Source organism: Silene latifolia, chromosome X, assembly GCF_048544455.1.
Source record: "Silene latifolia isolate original U9 population chromosome X, ASM4854445v1, whole genome shotgun sequence".
NCBI classification, from domain to species: Eukaryota; Viridiplantae; Streptophyta; class Magnoliopsida; order Caryophyllales; family Caryophyllaceae; genus Silene; species Silene latifolia.
The window spans coordinates 237,768,398-237,790,589 of NC_133537.1; positions in this window are offsets into that span (position 1 = coordinate 237,768,398).

Below are 22,192 nucleotides of genomic sequence, written 5' to 3' on the forward strand. Positions count from 1 at the left end.
AGGGTTCTCCCAGCCACAATATGTCAAAATACAAGTAATCAGGAATTTAATTAAATAAACAAGCATGAGAGTAAATACTTACGGCATTACGAAAATCATGATTAGTGGGCGTAAGAAAATAGGAATGGTAAAGCACAAATGAGAGAGGAATTATTAGGTCAAACTGTCACACATCAACTCGACTCAAATGTAAGACAATTACAAAGTATAGACTCAAACAAGACAACCCTCTAGACTCCAACCTCTTGGTAGGACGACGATCATAATACGGTCCTAGTCTAAACCTGGCCAGACTCTCGGGATGGACGACACCCGATTCGACAAACGATACCAAATCGTATCCAAGACTCGAAATATGGTACACCTAACCGTGCCCGAAAGTCGAGTAACCTCAAGCGGAACCTTGTCACCTAACCGTGACCCCCGGTCCGAAGAGGCGGAAGGAAAAATAGCCCAACTCGGAGGCAATGACACCTAACCGTGACCCAATGTCCGAGGGCAAATAAATAGGGAATGTCGAGTAGTCTCACAATGTAAAGTGTCACACTCGGGTCCGAACAAGAACCATAACCATTTTGCATGTTCGTAACATTAATGAGTCTTAAAGTAACTAATTATCGATAGGAAAGAAGATACATGCATAACTCAATCGTTATTAGAAGTCACAAGTGAAATAGAGCAAACAGGGAACTCCCGGTAGGGTGGTGTACGGCCGCCAGCCACCGGCTGGGACAACATGCCAAAATCGAAATTTAATAAAACTTTACAGTGCACTCCCAGCCGGTCAAGAGGACCTTCCCGCTGTCCACCTACTGGGAATACGGCCAAATTTCAAAAAAACACATAAAACCTTCGGTGCACTCAAATGGCCAAGAGATTCCTGGCCACGGATCACCCTACTGGGAATACGCCCAAACTCAAAATCACCTAAAATCCTCAGTGTACTCCCAGCCGGTCAAGAGACCGCCGTCACCCTACTGGGACTACAGAGCTTACTAAAATATGTCCAAAACTTACAGGAATCTCCCAGCCGGTCAGTAGACCGGCCGCCGGTCACCCGGCTGGGACTACAAACACGCGGGTTCAATGCAAAACACTTCCAAACCATTTGAAACCAACAAAAATTGTTTCCCATCAATTGTTTACGTATCCTAGCATGATTCTAACTCGGAAAAACAACATATTTGAGCATGTGAATGGGTAATTCCGAATTCAAGAGATGTAGCATGAGATTTTCATCTAAACATGTGAGAATTGCAAACAAGCATGATATACAACATCCAAATTAGCACCAATCATGAAAGATACAACTTTTAACATTCATATGAGATTATAACTATATAAAACCACACAATTTTAACATAAAAGTCGAGTAACCCATCACCGTTACCTTTTTGCACTTCAATCTTCTAAAGACTCGTCAATGATGTAGCTATCCTCCTCCGGGTTGTCCAAGTTCTCCCCTAAATACAAAAATCAAGGTATTAAGTCAAGAATTCACATCCTTAAAAGATGAGAATTTCGAAATAGAGAGAAAGATGACAACTTTCTTACTTAGAAACAAGGGAAATGAGAAAAGGAAGAGAATGGCGCGAAAAGGAACGAGATTGGTGAAGAATTGAGTGAGATATGGTGATTTTAGGGTTAGTAAGGGAAGGTTCAACAATGGTGATGTGGTTGTTGGGAAATTTCAGAAATTAGAAGTGAGGGAGATGAAGTTGTGAGGGTTTAGTTGAGGTTTTGTGTAGAGAAAAGAGGAGAGAAAAGGCCCATGAGTCAAGTTAAGCCCAATAACTCAAAATGAGTCGGTATCCACTAGAATTTTCGTCCCAAGTCTACTATAACTCGAGACGGAGAATAATATTATTAAAATCTACACTATTATTACCGTTACACGGCTATGACGATATTTTATGAAAATAAGCTTTAAATAATAATTATTTAATAAAAATTACTTAAAAATTTATTTAAAATATAAGGAAAGTGCGGGGTGTTACAATCATCCCACCTTTTAAAAAGTTTCGCCCTCGAAACTTGAAACGAAAAGGTATTACCTTAAGAAAACAAACTAGGGTACTTGACACGCATGGAAGCTTCCGGCTCCCAAGTCTCTTCTTCTACATCACCACACTTCCACAAAACCTTTACCAAGGGCACGACTTTGCTCCTTAGCTTCTTCTCCTTCTTATCCAAGATACGAATCGGTCTCTCCTCGAAAGAAAGACTAGGCTCAAGCTCGGGAATCTCATTTTGCAACACATGACTAGGGTCGCTAATGTATTTCCTAAGTTGAGAAACATGAAAGACATCATGAACTTTACCCAAACTCGGGGGCAAATCCAACTTATAAGCCACGTCACCAATCCTCTTTATCACTTCATAAGGTCCAATGTACTTCAGGCTCAACTTCCCTTTGACTCCAAATCTCTTTACTCCTTTCATCGGGGACACCTTCAAGAATACTTTATCTCCAACTTCAAACTCTAAGGGTCGACGGCGAACATCGGCATAGGATTTTTGACGATCTTGGGCGGCTTTCAATCTTTCACGGATGAGCTTCACTTGATCAATTGTCTCGGCTAACTTGTCGGGTCCTAGATCACGAACGTCACTTGCTTGATCCCAACAAATCGGACTTCGGCATTTCCTTCCATAAAGGGCTTCATAAGGGGCCATCTTGATAGAAGCATGATAACTATTGTTGTAAGAAAATTCCACCAAAGGTAAGCTCTTCTCCCAACTAGAATGAAAATCAAGGGCACAAGCACGCAACAAGTCTTCTAAAGTTTGAATCGTCCTCTCGGATTGTCCATCGGTAGCGGCATGAAAAGCGGTACTCATCAACAACTTACTACCCATAGCATCTTGCAAAGCTTTCCAAAATCTTGAACAAAAACGCGGGTCGCGATCCGAAACGATTTCCTTAGGAACACCATGGTAGCGAACGATCTCATCAACATAAGCACTAGCAAGACGGTCTAAACTCCAAGTTTCTTTGATAGGGATGAACCTAGCACACTTGGTCAACCTATCCACAACAACCCATACGGCATCCTTTCCACCAACGGTCTTAGGCAAAGCCATCACAAAATCCATGGAAATGGACTCCCACTTCCATAAAGGGACATCCAAAGGTTGTAGCAAACCACCGGGTCTCTTATGCTCAATCTTTACTTGTTGGCAAGTAAGACATCTTCCCACATAGGACACGATGTCATTCTTCATGTTAGGCCACCAAAACTGAAGCTTCAAATCTTTATACATCTTGTCTCCTCCGGGGTGAATCGAATAAGGTGATAGATGAGCTTCATCTAGAACTCTCTTCCTCAAGTCAACGGCATCGGGCACATACATGCGTCCTCGGTAACGAAGGTAACCTCTAGCATCAATCTCACAATCCTTTGCTTTCCCTTCAAGGAGCTTGGCTTGAAAACTTCTAAAGGTAGCATCGTCCACAAGGCTATCTAGAATCTCGCGGTGAAGAACGGGCTCGGCAACCATAGCACCAAGATAATCAAAACCACTCTCCACAAGTTGCAAACTTAACTTACGAAACTCGGCACAAAGGTCATCGGGGAGCACACGAATAACACTCAAGGAATGAGTAGACTTCCTACTAAGGGCATCGGCAACCACATTTGCCTTTCCTTCATGATACAACAACTCCATGTCATAATCATTCACCAATTCCAACCATCGTCGTTGTCTCATATTCAAATCCTTTTGGGTGAAGATGTACCTCAAACTCTTATGGTCGGTGTAGATACGGCAATGGACTCCAATGAGGTAGTGTCTCCACATCTTCAAAGCATGAACGATGGCGGCTAATTCCAAATCATGAGTGGGATAGTTCACCTCATGAACTCTCAATTGTCGCGAAGCATAGGCAACAACTCTTCTATTTTGCATGAGAACACAACCCAAACCCATCTTAGAAGCATCACAAAACACATCAAAGTCAACGCCATCCTCGGGCAAGGTCAACACGGGAGCGGTAGTCAACCTCTTCTTCAACTCTTGGAATGCACTTTCACAAGCTTCGGTCCACACAAACTTGGTCTCTTTCTTCAAAAGTTGAGTCATCGGTCTAGCAAGCTTGGAAAAATCTTTCACAAAGCGACGGTAGTAACCCGCCAAACCCAAGAAACTACAGATCTCACCAACATCGGTTGGACTCTTCCACTCAATCACGGCTTCAATCTTCGAAGGGTCTACCATGACACCATCCTTAGATATCACATGGCCTAGAAAAGACACCTTAGACAACCAAAATTCACATTTGGAGAATTTGGCAAACCACTTTTGACGACGGAGGATTTCCAAAATGATACGAAGGTGATCGGCATGCTCTTCTTCGGACTTGGAAAAGATGAGGATATCGTCAATAAAAACCACAACACACTTGTCTAAGAACTCACTAAAGGTCCGGTTCATTTGGTCCATGAAGATAGAAGGGGCATTGGTTAAACCAAAGGGCATCACCTTAAACTCGAAATGTCCATATCTCGTGCTAAAGGCGGTCTTAGGGATATCAGACTCACGAACGGGAATTTGGTGATAACCGGATCTCAAATCAATCTTGGAGAAAGTAGAAGCACCTTTGAGTTGATCAAACAAATCTTCAATCCTTGGTAGAGGATACTTGTTCTTGATGGTAACTCGGTTAAGCTCACGGTAGTCAATGCAAAGTCTCATGGATCCATCTTTCTTCTTCACAAAGAGAACGGGGGCACCCCAAGGCGAGGCACTAGGTCTAATGAATCCTTTCTCAATCATCTAATCAAGTTGCTTTCTCAACTCCTTCAACTCGGTTGGCGCCATACGGTACGGGGCTTTAGCAATCGGACCGGTTCCGGGTACAAGGTCGATAGAGAACTCAACATCTCGCTCGGGAGGAATTCCGGGCAACTCTTCGGGAAAGACATCGGGGAACTCACAAACCACGGGCACTTCTTCGATCTTTGGTAAGGAAGGGGAGGTAGAAGTCACCACGCATAGAAAGATTTGGTAACCTTTCCTCCTCATACTCATCAACTTCAAAGCGGAAATCAACTTCACACCTTCTTGGGAACGGACTCCTCTATAGGACACACGAGTGCCTAGCGGACTCTTGAGGCGAATATTTTGGTCTCTACACTCGAATCTTGCATCATACTTTGACAACCAATCCATACCCAAAATCACATCGAATTCCTCAAGGGGAAAACGAAGTAGGTTAGCAGGGAACAAGGTTCCCGAAATAGAGATAGGAATGTCGGAGAAAGAAAGGGAACAAGAGAACATTTCTCCGGAAGGTAAAGATATAGAGGTTTCCTCACTAGGAATAGGTTCAAGGGCTAATTTTTCCGAAAACTTGGAAGATATAAAGGATAAAGATGCGCCGGTATCGAATAGAATAAGGCAAGGTTGATCAAAAATTGAGAACATACCCGTAATTATATCGGGATGAGCGGCGGCTTCGGCTCGACTCATGACAAAGATAGTTCCTCTTGGCCTAGCATTTGGAGTAGGAGCATTCTTCTTCTCGGGGCAATCGGCAACACGATGTCTGGGCTTCTTACAATGAAAGCAAGTCAAGGGCTTGCCATAGCATCCAACTCCGGGGTGTAGAGCTTGTCTACAATGGTAGCACTTACGGTCCTTCTCAAGTTCATTAGTTGGTGTGGGAACTTGTCCTCTAGATTCTTGAACTCTTGGTCCTTGTCCTCCATGGTCTTGCATCCTTGGCACAAACCTTCTCTTGTTGGCATAGTTAGAAGTAGAAGGCACAAATGGTCTCTTGCCATGAAAGTTAGAACGATAAGAATGAGAAGAGGAGTGGGTTTTGGAATCTTCCTCAATGGCCTTCAAAGAGCTTTCGGCCCAAATAGCATCATCATAGACTTCCACAAAGGTAGTTGAGCTTCTTCTCACCATGCTTTCAACCTTAGGATTCAACTTGTTCTTGTAGAAGTAGACACGATCCTCTTCATCTTTCACGAACTTGGAGGCATAATGAGCAAGTTCATTAAACTTGTCGGTGTAGGCTTGAATTGATAGCTTCCCTTGCTTGAATTCCATGAATTCCTTCAACCTTTGTTGCTTGAGCTCCTTAGGATAGAAGTGAGTCTCCACAAGTGACTTGAAGCGTTTCCAATCAAAGTTGGGGTCTTGAGTAGCGGTAGGACCGGTCAAAGTCCACCACCTATCGGCTTCCTTCACAAGAAAGTGAGAGGCTAATCTCACCTTGTCCTCCTCTCGGGCATCAAAGAGAGAGAAGTTCTTCTCCATATCACGAAACCACTCCGAGAGAGCAACGGGATCCACTTCACCACCATAGGTCCTAGCCTTGTTCCTTGCTAGTTGACTTGCAATCCAAGCATAGCTTCCTTGACGGTTGGCTTCTTGTGTAGGGGGAGCGGGTTGAGCATTTTGTTGATTAGCAAGCACTTGGGTGAGAGCTTGCATGATCGCATTTTCCACAACGGTTGGTCGTGCCATCTTCTTTGCACAAGAGTAAACAAGTTAGAACCTATCACAAAGCATACACAAAAAGGCTACCAACTTAGGTCCTTAATTCTACCCATCTCTCATTCATTATTCAAGGTCAAGTAAGAATTTTAAGTTGGGGTACACGTGTGTGCGTCGGGAGCAATATATGCTCTGATACCAACTGTGACACCCCTCGTTGAGGTAACGAAAAGTAACTAGTAAATCGTGGCGGAAACACGAGATTTTTGAAAACTTTTAAGGCTTCTAAAGAAATCCAACGCGAGGCATCACCAACACGATAAATAAGTTTAGATAGTTAAGTTTAAGTTTACAACACAAGTCTATTTATTGGGGAAAAGATATCCCACGAATTAACATAAGTTCAAAAGTAGGTGAGTCTATCAAAGTGATGACTAAATAAGGTCCGAGGTAAGAACTCGCTAGCTCACACGGTCTTCCCCACTTAAGCTTCATCACAAACCTGTCATTCATAATAAATATGAAAGCCACAGTCAGTGGGGAGTAACTCAGGGTTCTCCCAGCCACAATATGTCAAAATACAAGTAATCAGGAATTTAATTAAATAAACAAGCATGAGAGTAAATACTTACGGCATTACGAAAATCATGATTAGTGGGCGTAAGAAAATAGGAATGGTAAAGCACAAATGAGAGAGGAATTATTAGGTCAAACTGTCACACATCAACTCGACTCAAATGTAAGACAATTACAAAGTATAGACTCAAACAAGACAACCCTCTAGACTCCAACCTCTTGGTAGGACGACGATCATAATACGGTCCTAGTCTAAACCTGGCCAGACTCTCGGGATGGACGACACCCGATTCGACAAACGATACCAAATCGTATCCAAGACTCGAAATATGGTACACCTAACCGTGCCTTAAAGTCGAGTAACCTCAAGCGGAACCTTGTCACCTAACCGTGACCCCCGGTCCGAAGAGGCGGAAGGAAAAATAGCCCAACTCGGAGGCAATGGCACCTAACCGTGACCCAATGTCCGAGGGCAAATAAATAGGGAATGTCGAGTAGTCTCACAATGTAAAGTGTCACACTCGGGTCCGAACAAGAACCATAACCATTTTGCATGTTCGTAACATTAATGAGTCTTAAAGTAACTAATTATCGATAGGAAAGAAGATACATGCATAACTCAATCGTTATTAGAAGTCACAAGTGAAATAGAGCAAACAGGGAACTCCCGGTGGGTGGTGTACCGGCCAGGCCACCTACTGGGACAACATGCCAAAATCGAAATTTAATAAAACTTACGGTGCACTCCCACCGGTCGATGGGCCAAGAGCCGGCCGGTCCACCGGTGGGAATACGCCAAATTTCAAAAAAACACATAAAACCTTGGTGACTCCCGGTGGTCAAGAGACTCCACGCCATCACCCGGTACCGGGAATACGCCCAAACTCAAAATCACCTAAAATCCTCGGTGTACTCCCCCGGTAAATGGGTCAGAGCCGCCGGTCACCTACCGGAAATGGGACTACTGAGCTTACTAAAATATGTCCAAAACTTACAGAATCTCCCGGTAGGTCAAGAGCAGAGCCGGCCACGATCCTGGTGGGACTACAAACACGCGGGTTCAATGCAAAACACTTCCAAACCATTTGAAACCAACAAAAATTGTTTCCCATCAATTGTTTACGTATCCTAGCATGATTCTAACTCGGAAAAACAACATATTTGAGCATGTGAATGGGTAATTCCGAATTCAAGAGATGTAGCATGAGATTTTCATCTAAACATGTGAGAATTGCAAACAAGCATGATATACAACATCCAAATTAGCACCAATCATGAAAGATACAACTTTTAACATTCATATGAGATTATAACTATATAAAACCACACAATTTTAACATAAAAGTCGAGTAACCCATCACCGTTACCTTTTTGCACTTCAATCTTCTAAAGACTCGTCAATGATGTAGCTATCCTCCTCCGGGTTGTCCAAGTTCTCCCCTAAATACAAAAATCAAGGTATTAAGTCAAGAATTCACATCCTTAAAAGATGAGAATTTCGAAATAGAGAGAAAGATGACAACTTTCTTACTTAGAAACAAGGGAAATGAGAAAAGGAAGAGAATGGCGCGATAAGGAACGAGATTGGTGAAGAATTGAGTGAGATATGGTGATTTTAGGGTTAGTAAGGGATGGTTCAACAATGGTGATGTGGTTGTTGGGAAATTTCAGAAATTAGAAGTGAGGGAGATGAAGTTGTGAGGGTTTAGTTGAGGTTTTGTGTAGAGAAAAGAGGAGAGAAAAGGCCCATGAGTCAAGTTAAGCCCAATAACTCAAAATGAGTCGGTATCCACTAGAATTTTCGTCCCAAGTCTACTATAACTCGAGACGGAGAATAATATTATTAAAATCTACACTATTATTACCGTTACACGGCTATGACGATATTTTATGAAAATAAGCTTTAAATAATAATTATTTAATAAAAATTACTTAAAAATTTATTTAAAATATAAGGAAAGTGCGGGGTGTTACACTGATGGCTGGCGAGCCTCACAACGCACATTCAACATGGCTGGCGAGCCTCACAACGCACATCCGATATGGCTGGCGAGCCTCACAACGCACATCCAATATGGCTGGCGAGCCTCACAACGCACATCCGACATGGCTGGCGAGCCTCACAATGCACATCCGACATGGCTGGCGAGCCTCACAACGCACATAGGATATGGCTGGCGAGCCTCACAATGCACATCCAACATGGCTGGCGAGCCTCACAACGCACATCCGACATGGCTGGCGAGCCTCACAACGCACATCCGACATGGCTGGCGAGCCTCACAACGCACATACGATATGGCTGGCGAGCCTTACAACGCACATCCAACATGGCTGGCGAGCCTCACAGCACACATTCGACGCGGTTGACGAGCCCCTTTATATCCGCAACGCAGCTTGCGAGCCCCTTCATATCCGCAATCGGCTGGCGAGCCCCTTCATATCCGTAAGCGGTTGGCGAGCCCCTTTATATCCGCAACGCGGCTGGCGAGCCCCTTCATATCCGCAAGCGGCTGGCGAGCCCCTTCGTATCTGCAAAGCGGCTGGCGAGCCCCTTCATATTCGCAACACGACTGGCAAGCCTTTGTCCGCAAATAAGAAACAGCTCAAGGATATATCCCGAAGATGCCTCAGGTATGATTCCTTCTTTTTGCCGGCGAGCCTTCGTACGTAGTCTAACGGACTTTAAACGACCCGCACGGACAGTCGAAAGACTCTAAATTGTTCCCGACGACAGGTCCTTGACTCGTATCCTCGAGTCGCCTTGGCGTCTCCCTTCCTGAGGGCAGGTCCTTGGCCCAAACCTTTTCGAGCCGCCTCGACGTCACTTCGGTCTCTAGGTTGTAATCTTCAATTGACCTGGGGGCTATACTATGACTTTCGCTCTGTCCAAGCCTCAGTCAAAGTGGGTGCTCTATAGATACCCAGTATCTGTCGAGTCTCCAACAAATACCCGATGATTATCGGACTGCAACATGCCTAGGTATCGCAGCGTTTGATCGACAGTTTTGTACAACTATATGTCGGAAAACTTAAAACGATGTCGAAGACAAAACATTTCATAACTTTTCAAAAGTACCTGGAGTGCTTAATGCATGACGGCGGGGTCGCAATGACACTAACTAGAGTCAAAACCGACACCGGACCAAAAACCGACTCAAAAATTCAAATCCCGACTCCAACAATGAGTCAAATCGAGTCAAACACAAAAAATAAAACTTTTCAAGACTTCCATGTTAAGTATTTCCCGGAATGCTTCATGGTCAAGTACAAATCATGTCATCCAAAACATAGGATAGAACAAATCATGATTTCAATTGCGTGATAGTGACAAGACACCTCGAAGACCCGCGAAATGACTCGCGCCTCTTCAAGCAGCCCATGCGGCCACGTCGCTCAAAACGCACATAACCACCCATTTCTCTTTAAATACCCACCTTCACACACCATAACACCTTACGCGAGTGTCCGCCCCCTCATTTCTCCCTTAAAATTCTAGACTCGACTTCTCAAGTCACAAACCGACACGTGTTTCCGACCTACCGATCGAAAACACAAGCCTTACACATTGTTTGGTACCGTCATCGTGCATTAAATTACTTGACCGACCATCTCGACCAACTACACCATCACTAAACTTAAAACACTCTTTTTATATTGCTAAAACGGTTTTCAAACCGAGTTTTCTGACCAAACAAGTTGATACACTTTCATCGATTTCTCGTCTCAAGCCTAGCATGTAAGTATGAGGGTGTAAAAATCCTCTTCTATCATGTTTTTAATTTGTTTTACGACTATAACATGCTAAAACATGCATAACATGATCCAAATATGGGGTAAATGAGCCAAAACCGGATTTTTGGCCGAGACATGGGTTGCTTGTATAGCAGACAGGCTCACGCCTAAACCCCCTCTCAGGCCTTAATCCAGCCGTGTTTGGTCTCATCTTCCTCCTTTATTTTCATTTCTTATTTGTAATCGATTTTTACATTTCAAATATTTCAAATCATTCTTATGACAAACTTTTAACCATAAAACATTTTTCACCCTTGGTTCCTAATACCATGACGGTTTAATCCGTGTTTCGGTGATAATATTTGATTAATAACATTTTAAAAGGTATTTTAAAACCTTTTATTTCATTTCTTTACATTTTGAAAACAAATGCATTAGTCATAAATACAAAATCATCCTTGGTTTTACATACCATGTCGGATTTTAACCCGAGTACGATGATGAACATTGACTAATCACAAACAAATGAACTTAAAACAATTAGTTCATAATCATTTTCAAAACTATTCATGTCAAGCTTGCAAATCCGAACCCGACATCGAATATTGTCAATACAATGACGATTATTCAAGTCTCGTTCTTCACATCAACACAAAAGCGGTCTAAATGACCTTTTCAAATCAAGATGGGTTCAAACACCCCCTTTTAAAACCATTTTTACAAACCATTTTAATGGTCAAAAGACGTCCTTCAATGGTCTGTTGACCCGCGCCTAAACAGGCCACTCATTTTCCAATTTTCAAATCAGGACAGGCCTGTTTGCATCGCCTGATGGCTCGCGCCTACATAGGCTGCCTGATGCAGACCCTGTTTCCTTCCAGCACTTGTCTAGGACGATCCTGACTCCGGTTAACCCGAATACAGGACGGATCAGATGACGAATCTGGCCATTTTACATTATATTTGTAAAACGCCTTACTAAGACAAATGGATCACGTTATGCACCATAAACCTAATTCGGTAAATGGATGTTTAATTTCCGTCTTGCATGCAAGTCAACTTTAAATCCAACTCGGCATCAAATACTTGATATTTGGATTAAACAACCGACATAGAAAGCTCACATGTTAGGTTCAAACTTGTGGATGCGCATTCATGCATTTACCCGTTTTATCAACTTTTGTATTTAACCAACCAAGATCGATCAGTAGAGTCCGCTACCGCGGGCGGAATTGGGTGTCCGATTAAAGGGCTTCCCAATACGTACCTTCACCTCTTACTCAGAAACTTTGGATAGTGGACGACCTTATCCAGGGCGTACGAAAGTCATTCTAGAGATAGGATGCTAAAGAGGGACGATTCTTTATCTTTAGTACCTATGTGAAACACCGCTTTTTGCCTTGGTTGACCTAGGTATAAAGTGGATTCAAACGGGTTCCAAGCATCCCACAAATGCTTGGTGGCGACTCCGAATATCTCTTGCATCGTTTTGAGACCATTGCCGAGACGAAACCGACTGATCTAAAACGATCCGGTCGAAAGCATTTCTTACACCGCCGAGTGTGGCTTTCAAAAAGACCGATGCCGCGTCCACAGATCGGCTGGGCGTTGCAGGTGGGCCATGTCCACAATACTCGATATGAGAAATGGCTCATAAGCCCAACTCATTCGAAACCCTAGTCGAAATAAGGAGTGTGGATTTAGGGTTTAAGTTTGGACAATTTAGCAAACCCTAGGTAGCATGATGACTCATAAGTCGTTTTACTAACAAATAGGATATACGTAAATTACTCAACCTAATTGAACCCGTATCTTGCCTCAATCATACATACACATATTTTCGAAAATATATAAACAATTTGAGCTTTCGAAAATTGATTTTAAAACCTTAAAATCGTGCCTTCAAAATGCAACCTAAAGTTATAGAACAAATGACTATAACATTAAGCTAGGTAAGTAAAGTTATAGGTGAAATAGCTATAACTTTACCTTCCCAATATTACTTCCAAAGATACCGTCATAAGATGATGTCCTATACTAACTAATCTTCCTGGAGATCTTCAGTAGTAGGATCATCTCTTCATCTTGATCAAAAGCTCTTCATCTTGAGCTTCTTATATACTTGATCATGTCTTGTGCTTGAGTGATCATCATACTTGTGAATGAAGTAGTCACAATGACGCTTTAGGAATCTTCAATATTATAGCTCAAGCAGCTATAACATTACTTTAGTGATGCTTCACAAATCATCAAAGTTATGGCCATGGATGCTATAACATTGCTAGCTATTATCGTATTCCTTTATTAAATCTAACAAATACTAACAAACGATTACGCGTAAGGAGTATATACATTATAAAGCATACTTGTCATTATCAAAAAAAATCATATAACTATATGGTCCAACATATGTCACTTCCAGGACATCCAAATTTCTTTACTCCATAGGAGTACCAACTGCCCAAGCTTGCCATTTTCTTATTATTTGAAATATGTGAACCAATATGACTCTCACACTACATTTCACGTGTGATTATTGTTCAATTTGGCAAGAAACTAATATTTTCATTACATATATTTTCTATAACTAATGTATAGCTCGTTATACCACATATAAGGCTAATCTGTCTATAATTAAATCATGGATTTCAACGTATGAACATATCACATTTTGATAAGGTGATCCAAGCGGTATCATAATACATCTTCATTACCAAATGAATACCATCATTTGTAATTCCATGAACCTCTATTTGATGTATTTCATTTTAAAAACAAACCGCTGAACTTTAAGTCCAGTTGGGGACAACATGTTTGTTTTTACCAGCTTTTCCTTATCATTCTCCCCCTAAGGTGGTAAAAACCATAATCACCTTATATCTTAATTTCTCATATCATTGATAAGAATTTATATGAGCATTTTTGTACAATAACAATCTTTGGGGGAGTAACATATAATGCAGTTGGATTTTAAATGTGCTCAATCACAATGCCCAATTCAGAAACTAACGATTTCATATTATAATCAAACCGTGATTTCCACACAATAACTACTCAGAAAAATCGTAATGTGGCTATAAACCACTTAATATTACATGAACATTTAAGTTCTTTATTATACTCTGAGTAGTTGTTAGATCTCCAATAAATATACTCAGTCTCCGTATAATGTCTTGCCTTTAATAAATTTACACGAGAGAGTTTCAGTACTTATATTTTCCTTTAAGATAAACTTCAGGTTTATCAAAACGGGTATAATAGGAACCCGGATGGCCTTAATTGTCACATCTGGATAATTTCATGTCAACTTTCTTAGTTGCCCACAATCCAGGGCATTCTTTCATTATCTATCTGGCCAGATAAATGATGTGACATAGGACACAAGCGATGTCTCGTATATGTAGGCAAGACTTATCAATGTTCTTTCAAGAAACATGACTATATTACTCTTTAAGCATATCATAACCAACAATTATAATTGTCAACGTATACAATAAAGCTATTATCAAAGTATTAACAAGTGTACATATGAGGAATAAAATCAACACTATTAACGCACAAATGAAGCTATTATCAAAAATGTTAACAAATATAAACGCTATTAATGACCACTCTGTTGTTCCTAATAAGACTAGTGTGGTAATTATTTCACGTAGTTTACATATCAATCATCACAAGTTCATGTGCTATTCTAAAGAAACTATTTTGCAATTTATGTTCTTTTACACTAAAACTAACTAAATTAAGCATCTCTCTAAAAACTTCCCTCCTCTCTCTAAAAAAAAAAAAAAGAAAACCCTAAATCCCCTTTTCTGTTTCCGCCGCCTCTCCTCACCAACCACCTTCTCCCTTCTCCCCCTACCCATCGCCGGAGATGGGGTCTTTCTTTGACCCATCTCCGGTGATTAAACACCTCTCATCTTTGTTGCGATCCCCGTTGGCCTGATTTCGCTCCTCCCTTTCTTTGGATCGTTTTTCCGTCTTGTTTGACCGGTGGGCTTCGCTGGGTTTTCGTGTGGTTGGTCTGAGGTCGGTCCATTCCGCGTTCCCCTGTCCTGTCATCGAAGTGGCGCATGCGTTCCAGGGGTGTTTCCCCCCTCCCTCGCCTCTTCCCCCACCCCTGGTTCTTGTTCCGGTGTCTTGAAGACCATCGGTTGTTGTAGTGTCTGGTCGAGGAGCATAGCTCTTCTTAGTGGTGCGTTTTTCTGTTAATGGTGGTGCGTTTTTCTATGAACGGTGGTGGATTTGGGACGATCTGGTGTTTCCCCTCCCCCTCGCCCCCTCCCCCACCAGGTTGGTCCTTTTTCCTGTTGACGGTCTTTTGTGTCTCTGTCTGGTTTGCATGCCTGCCGATGGTCCTGGGGGGTTCGCTTGGAATTTGGAGTCTCAGTGGATTTGTGTTTGTTGGGTGAGCCGTGTCTTTCGTGGACGGTCTGACGAGTCCGTCTGCTTTTTGTTGGAGTGACTTTTTGTATGTTGGGGTCCTTTTCTTTCTGTATGAGGGGTGTTGGGTAGGGTGGTCTTTGGGTCTCCGATAGTGGTGTTGGTTGGGGTCGGAGGTGGTGGTGGTCTTCTCGTCTTTGGAATGGTGTTTCCTTTAATTTTTCTGTCTTGTTTTTATCTCCTAATAACCTCCTCATATAGGAGCCTTGATCATCTCTTTAGTGGTAAGTCAAGACCCTGCTACGGTGTTGGTGTTGAGGTGCTTCTGTCTCTGGGGGTTCGTGTTTCACATTGCATATTGGGTTTCTCGGTCCGTCTGTCCTACGATCAATGGGTGCGATCTCTAAGGTGTAAGAGATGTTTCTCCGTCGAGGGCAGATTCCGTCTTGCCTCTCACCTTTTCTTTCTACGTTATTTTCGCAAGAGCGTAAGTATACCTCGTTTTTGTCATTCCGGCGTGAGTATGTATCGATGGTATTTGGAGATCTTTTGTGCTAATGATGATGATACCAGCGTTCGTGACCAAGATGTCGTCTCAGGCCATTCTACCATCGTTTATCTTGCTTATCTTAATATCGCATCTCTTCTTTTATATAATTGTTATGTTATCTCGATGTATGGCTTTATAATGCTAGATCTAGTTGTTAAGTGTCTAGTGCTACCTAGTCGGATAGCTTACTCTGTACTGTTTACAATAATGTAAGTTATTCAACCTTCTGTCAAAAAAAAAAAAAAAAAAAAAATTGCAATTTGTACGAAATGGCAAATACCAATGTTTACATAATGTGAGATGTCAATTTTATAGTCGGTGTACTTGGTGATTTTTGGTGGTTATCTATGTGTAACATACACTAGTTCAATTAAAGCCGTCTAACACCGTATTTGAAGACTCGTTATACTATATGCATGTTATTTAATCAAATAATCAATCAAACTATTATATCATTTGTGGAAATCAAATATTATAATTGTATAATTCTATCATCATATATAAAACAATTAAACATATATTAGACCACACCTTAACTTCTTAGAATGAGCAGAATAAATAAATTATAATTCCAAATCTACGTGGGTCAATAGAATCCATCAGTCGTACGTAATTTATAAGTTCAATTGGGCAAAGTAATTGTGTATTGTTAAGAGAGAAACAAATCGATAAAGGATTTCAACTTTCGAACATGTAAAATACTTAAACACTTGCGTCTTACAAGTGGTGGATGTGTACTTGAATGGGCTAGAACCAATAGAATAAGATCTAATACAAATCACATGATTACCATTTGTATATATTTTTCTTTCATTTCTCATATCGAATTTTCAGTCTATATGAGTTTCACAATACTGTTTATGAGATACTTTCTTTCAATGGAAAAATTTGGCTTAATTAAGGCTCACATCGTACATTAAGCTCAATTAAGACCTCTTTCCTTGGCTCGCCAAATGCCACATAATTAGGCTCAATTTAGGCCACAATATTAGGCTTATCAAAATGTCATGTTCTCGATTTCTACTACAGGCAGAGCCTTTATGAGATGTCACATTCACTTCAAGGAATTGACCAAATTTCAAATCTCATTATACTGTTCAGGTGAACAATAATCAATTTAGAAACAATTTTCCCTTTATTAAAAACCGCTTTAAACTCAAATTGCGATTTATTAAATCGCAGCTGTGAACTTCTAGCCACTAGCATTTACATCTGGATTTCTGGCCACTTTCACTTATACAATATAATATTGTATTGATGAGACGGTGTTAAATTATTACACACCTTTAAAACTTTGAACTTCTGGCCAAAGTTATAATATGGACATATCTCCCCTCATCTTTATAAGATAAATCATTTGGAACTTTAGGTCCAAAAATTGTATTATATATCTCTACTCAGAATTTGTTCACCGCATATACAAAGCTTAGGCCACGTGGTTGAAAGCAATGTTGTCAGGATCGGGATTCTACTTTGGATCGATGGGGAGGGTAGGACTCACTAAATATAATTTTTTATTTGGTAAAAACATATAATTGAAAATCAAAACACTTATTTATTCATAAAATATTGGTAACTAATGATTTTAGTATCATTGTATGAACAACTTACACGAAATTTGGGTTTTACAGTTTTATTATGGAATCGGATCGAGGATCGTAAAATCGTAGGATCGTATTATGATCCCACCTCTAGAAATTTCAAATTAATAGGATCGTAAAATTCTACAACTATGATAGAATCGTAGGATCCAGGATCGGCCAGGCATTTTTGGATCGTAAAATCGTAGAATCGTTGGATCGAATCGCGATTCTGACAACAATGATTGAAAGTAAAAACTCAATTACCATCAAATTACCAAAAGATAGTCTTTTTGCAAAATAAGATCAATAATTATAACTTGTGTTTGCTAAAAGCCACCACCATTGTATATTTCATACTAGTTTGGATGCCCGTGCGTTGCAACAGGTTAATTAGCTTATTAACAAAAAAAATGGTTATAAGGTCTTAATATTTACATCTTATGTCTCAAAAATCAAATCAAAACATCTTATTTAAGAGATGCAGAAGATGTTGGATTAATACCTAAGTTCCAAGGATGCCTCATATTTATAATCATAAGACCACCACATCTTATATTAATCTTTCGATGTGGGACAATTCTATTATTTTTATATAATCCTACATTATTTTTCGATGTGAGACATATAATATACTAAGAAGTATACAATTTTATATATGTACAAATTATATGAAATATATACGCTAATGATAGCATTTTTACCACGAATCAAATTATGTAATTTTCATAATTTTCTTAACGATATTTTTTTGCCAAATGAAATGTAAAAATTTTTGTATAAAAATTAGAAACATCACTTGAATATAATATAGGAAATAAATATTATAATAATTAAAAAATTCTCCACTTTATTTTTTTACATCAAAAAATATTATTTATGATACTTTCCTAAATTAATTTTTAAGATCACCCCACCTTATGACAATTTTCTAATGTGGGACAATTCAACTATTTATATGTAGTATATTTACCACACCTACATTATTTTTCAATGTGGGACAAATAACACACGAAAAAGTACACCATCTTTTTTGCACCTATTTCGATATCCAACCCGATTTAATAATGAGAAAATATTATACTATCTATTTATATTCGTACGTTTTTTTCCATTTTTGTCATAATTAAAATATGTACAAATGATATGATTTAAATTACATTGTTTTTACCAACACGACTTTTAAGATGTAATTGAGAGAGCAATAAAATGTATAAACAAATGCAAAATATTTTTTTTTTCTGGTGCGATTTTGATTAATGGTTAAAAATATAATGTGTTTTAGTTACTGAAATGTAATGAGGTATAATAATTACCTATATTTGAAAGTTAAAAAGATTTAATTCTACTATTAATCAAAGTAAAAAAGCTCATTATTGATTTGTTTGTGGATTCAAGATCTTTTTATGCAACACTTGATTGTATTATAATTCACAAGTTTTCTATTTTAGTGTAGAGATTATCATTATATATGACACATTAATAAGCAATTTATGTATATTTAGCACCCATTTTATTTTTTAATTATGATTTTTTCTTAAATAAAGTTATTATACTATCGATTGTCTTAAAATAAACATTATAATATCACTAATATAGTAATATATAATCGCTTTTATAAATATCTACGTGATTAATATTTGTATGGTATTGTTGTAACTAAGGTTTGCCATTAATACAAACTCTTATAAGAACTCTCTAAGATAATATTTAAGCGATTCAAAAGATTTTGGGTTTATACCCCTAAGTTTCAAATATGACTCCTATTTATAATCATGTGATACCCCACCTCATGATAATCTTCTAATGTGGGACAATTCAACTATTTATATCATTATATGTAGTATGTTTACCACACCTACATTATTTTTCAATGTGGGACAAACAATATACTTAGAAATACATCATCCTTTTCGCACCTAATTCGACATCTAATGCTATATTCTAATGCTAGCATTTATTTATCACGAATCTAATTATATAATTTTAAAAAAAATTATGTTATTTTTTTGCTAAATGAGATGTATAAATTTTTATATAAAAATTATAAACATCACTTTGACATAATATAAAAAATATACACATCATACCATGGAGATAATAATATAAACTCTTAAGAGCTTTCCAAGACAATGCTTAAGAGACTCAGAAGGTTTTGGGTTGGTATTTAGGTGCTAAGGATGCCTCCTATTTATAATCATATGATCACTCATCTTATGCTAAACTTTCGATGTTGGACAATTATATTATTTATACGTAATATATTCACCACACCAACATATTTTTCAATATGGGACAAATAACATACTTAGAAATACACCATCTTTTTCGCACATAATTCGACATCTAACCCGGGTTAATATATAATAATGAGCAAGTACTATACTCCCTCGATTCAAGACCAAATACAACATTCCTCTTTTTACATTATTCAAGAACGAATAGAATCTTTACGATTCCCTACAATATGTTAGACAAAATATGGTCATGTGGAATCTTATTTGGTTCACCTATAAAGTACAATGAGAATATCAAATTTTTAAATTTTTTATAATGTAAACTTAAAGATGTTTACGTTGTAATTTGTGTCTTGGCCAGTGTGTAAATTGTTGTATTTCGTCTTGAATAGAGGGAGTACTATTTATTAATATTCGTACGTTTGTTTTTATTTTTTTATCATAATTAAAAATATATGCAAATAATATGATACTATATTCTAATGCTAGCATTTCTTTTACCAAAAATCTATTATAATATAATTTTTATAATTTTTTTTATAATACCTTTTTGGGAAATGAGATGTATAAGTTTTTATATATGATTATAAACATCACTTGAATATAATATATAATATAGAAAATATATATCATACTGTGAATATAATGATATAAACTCTTAAGAGCTCTCCAAAACAATACTTAAGAGACTCAAAAGGTTTTTGGTTAGTATATAGGTTCCAATGATGACTCATATTTATAATCATAGGATCACCCACCTTGTGTTAATCTTTCGATGTGGGACAATTCTACACAATTTTACATATTAAGAAGTACACCATCTTTAATATGTGCAAATAATATGAAATCTATACTCTAATGATAGCATTTTTTACCACAAAGCTAATTATATTATTTTCATAATTTTTTTAACGATATTTTTTTGCCAAATGAAATGTAAAAGTTTGATATAAAAATTGGAAATATCACTTGAATATAATTTAGGAAATATACATATTATAATAATTAAAAGATTCTCCACTTTATTTTTTAAATTAAAAATTATACTTTCATAAATTGATTTTTGATGATGTGGACGCTCTCAGATCGCTCGAAAAAACTCTCTTTTATATATATATATATATATATATATATATATATATATATATATAGATAGATTCATGATAAAAACAAATATCTACACATGTTGTTTTAAGTGGAGTTCAGGGGTGCAAAATCAATACTATAAGAATTACTTTCACATATTTATATGTTTCAACCGGTATAATAATGTTTAATGTTTTGTATAATTATCGCAGTTGCAATTTTTTATTATACAAACGTACCTCAACCACGTAAACATTGGTATTTGGATCTGCATCCTCTTAATTTGTTCGTCTTAGTCGGTTAGATATCATGCTGATAATGTATTGTGAAATAAAGAGATGAGAGGATTGTAGAGAGAAGTTAGAGAGAATATGAGAGAGACAAAACTGTATTCTTATTCCATTATGAGGGGTATATATATACACATACAATAGGGTAGAGTTTCCTTAATACAATAACTCTAGAATATCCTAACATATGGACATCCATATAATAGTATATAATAATATTTCATAACATGAATAAAATTCAGGAAAGTAGCCCCTTTTTGTTATTTTAGTCATGCCCGTTTTAATAAAGTGGTATAATAATTACTTAAATTTGACCGAATGGGTAAAACCAATTAAATTAAGGGATATTTTCATTTTGGGTGCCCAATATTTTGCAAAATTCCAGTTTGAATACATTACATTTACAAAATTTCATTTTAGGTGTCCAAGTTTATAAGTAAATGTATTTTAGGTACCCAAATTTTGAGTAACTCTATTTTGATGCCACAAAATAAAGTTAAGAAAACAAAATTACACTCCAATCTTTACTTTTTGTGGGTATGCTCCCAAAGTAAAACAAATTCTCATTTAAGACAAAGTATTCGTCTTAAACTTAAGATGAGTCAACTAACACACTACTTGTATAGATAAGACAAAACAAAATGCATAAATATTAGCAATTGAGTTGTTTTATTTATGCAAATGATATCCTATTTAACCCGTTTTATCTTAAGACGGATAGTGAGACTTATAGTCAAGGAAGAATATGCAAGTTACTTGATAGTTTTTTTTGGATCAATACTAGAGTGCTTAAATCGTCTTGTCAAATGATATGTTGAATGAATTTTTTTTTTTTTTTTTTTGTAGCAATACTAGAGTACTTAATAAGAGGAACTTTTTATCTTGGGCCAATTCGAAATGACCTAAGATAAAAAGTTCCTCTTGTTTCCTACCATCATTTCCTTTCCTCTCAATTTTTCATCTCGTTTCTCATCTCCTCTCTTCCCACCACAGCCGACCCCCTACTACAGCCACCAGCCCACCACCGTACATTATAGGAAAATATTATGAAAAATAATCATCCAGTCATTTGTAAGTTAAACTATATCGTGTGAAACTCTCAAGGAAAAAATAAAACAACGCAATACAAAATATTGAGGAAACTACGTTAGAAAAGTGAAAAAAATAAAATAAAAATCAATCGTTGTACTACGATACTCCATAGTAAAGGAAAAAAACAAAAAGAAAAAAAAAAAAAAAAAAAAAAAGGAAGAACCCAACCACTCATGTTAGTTGAGCTTTGTTATAAAGTTATTGAGTTCTACT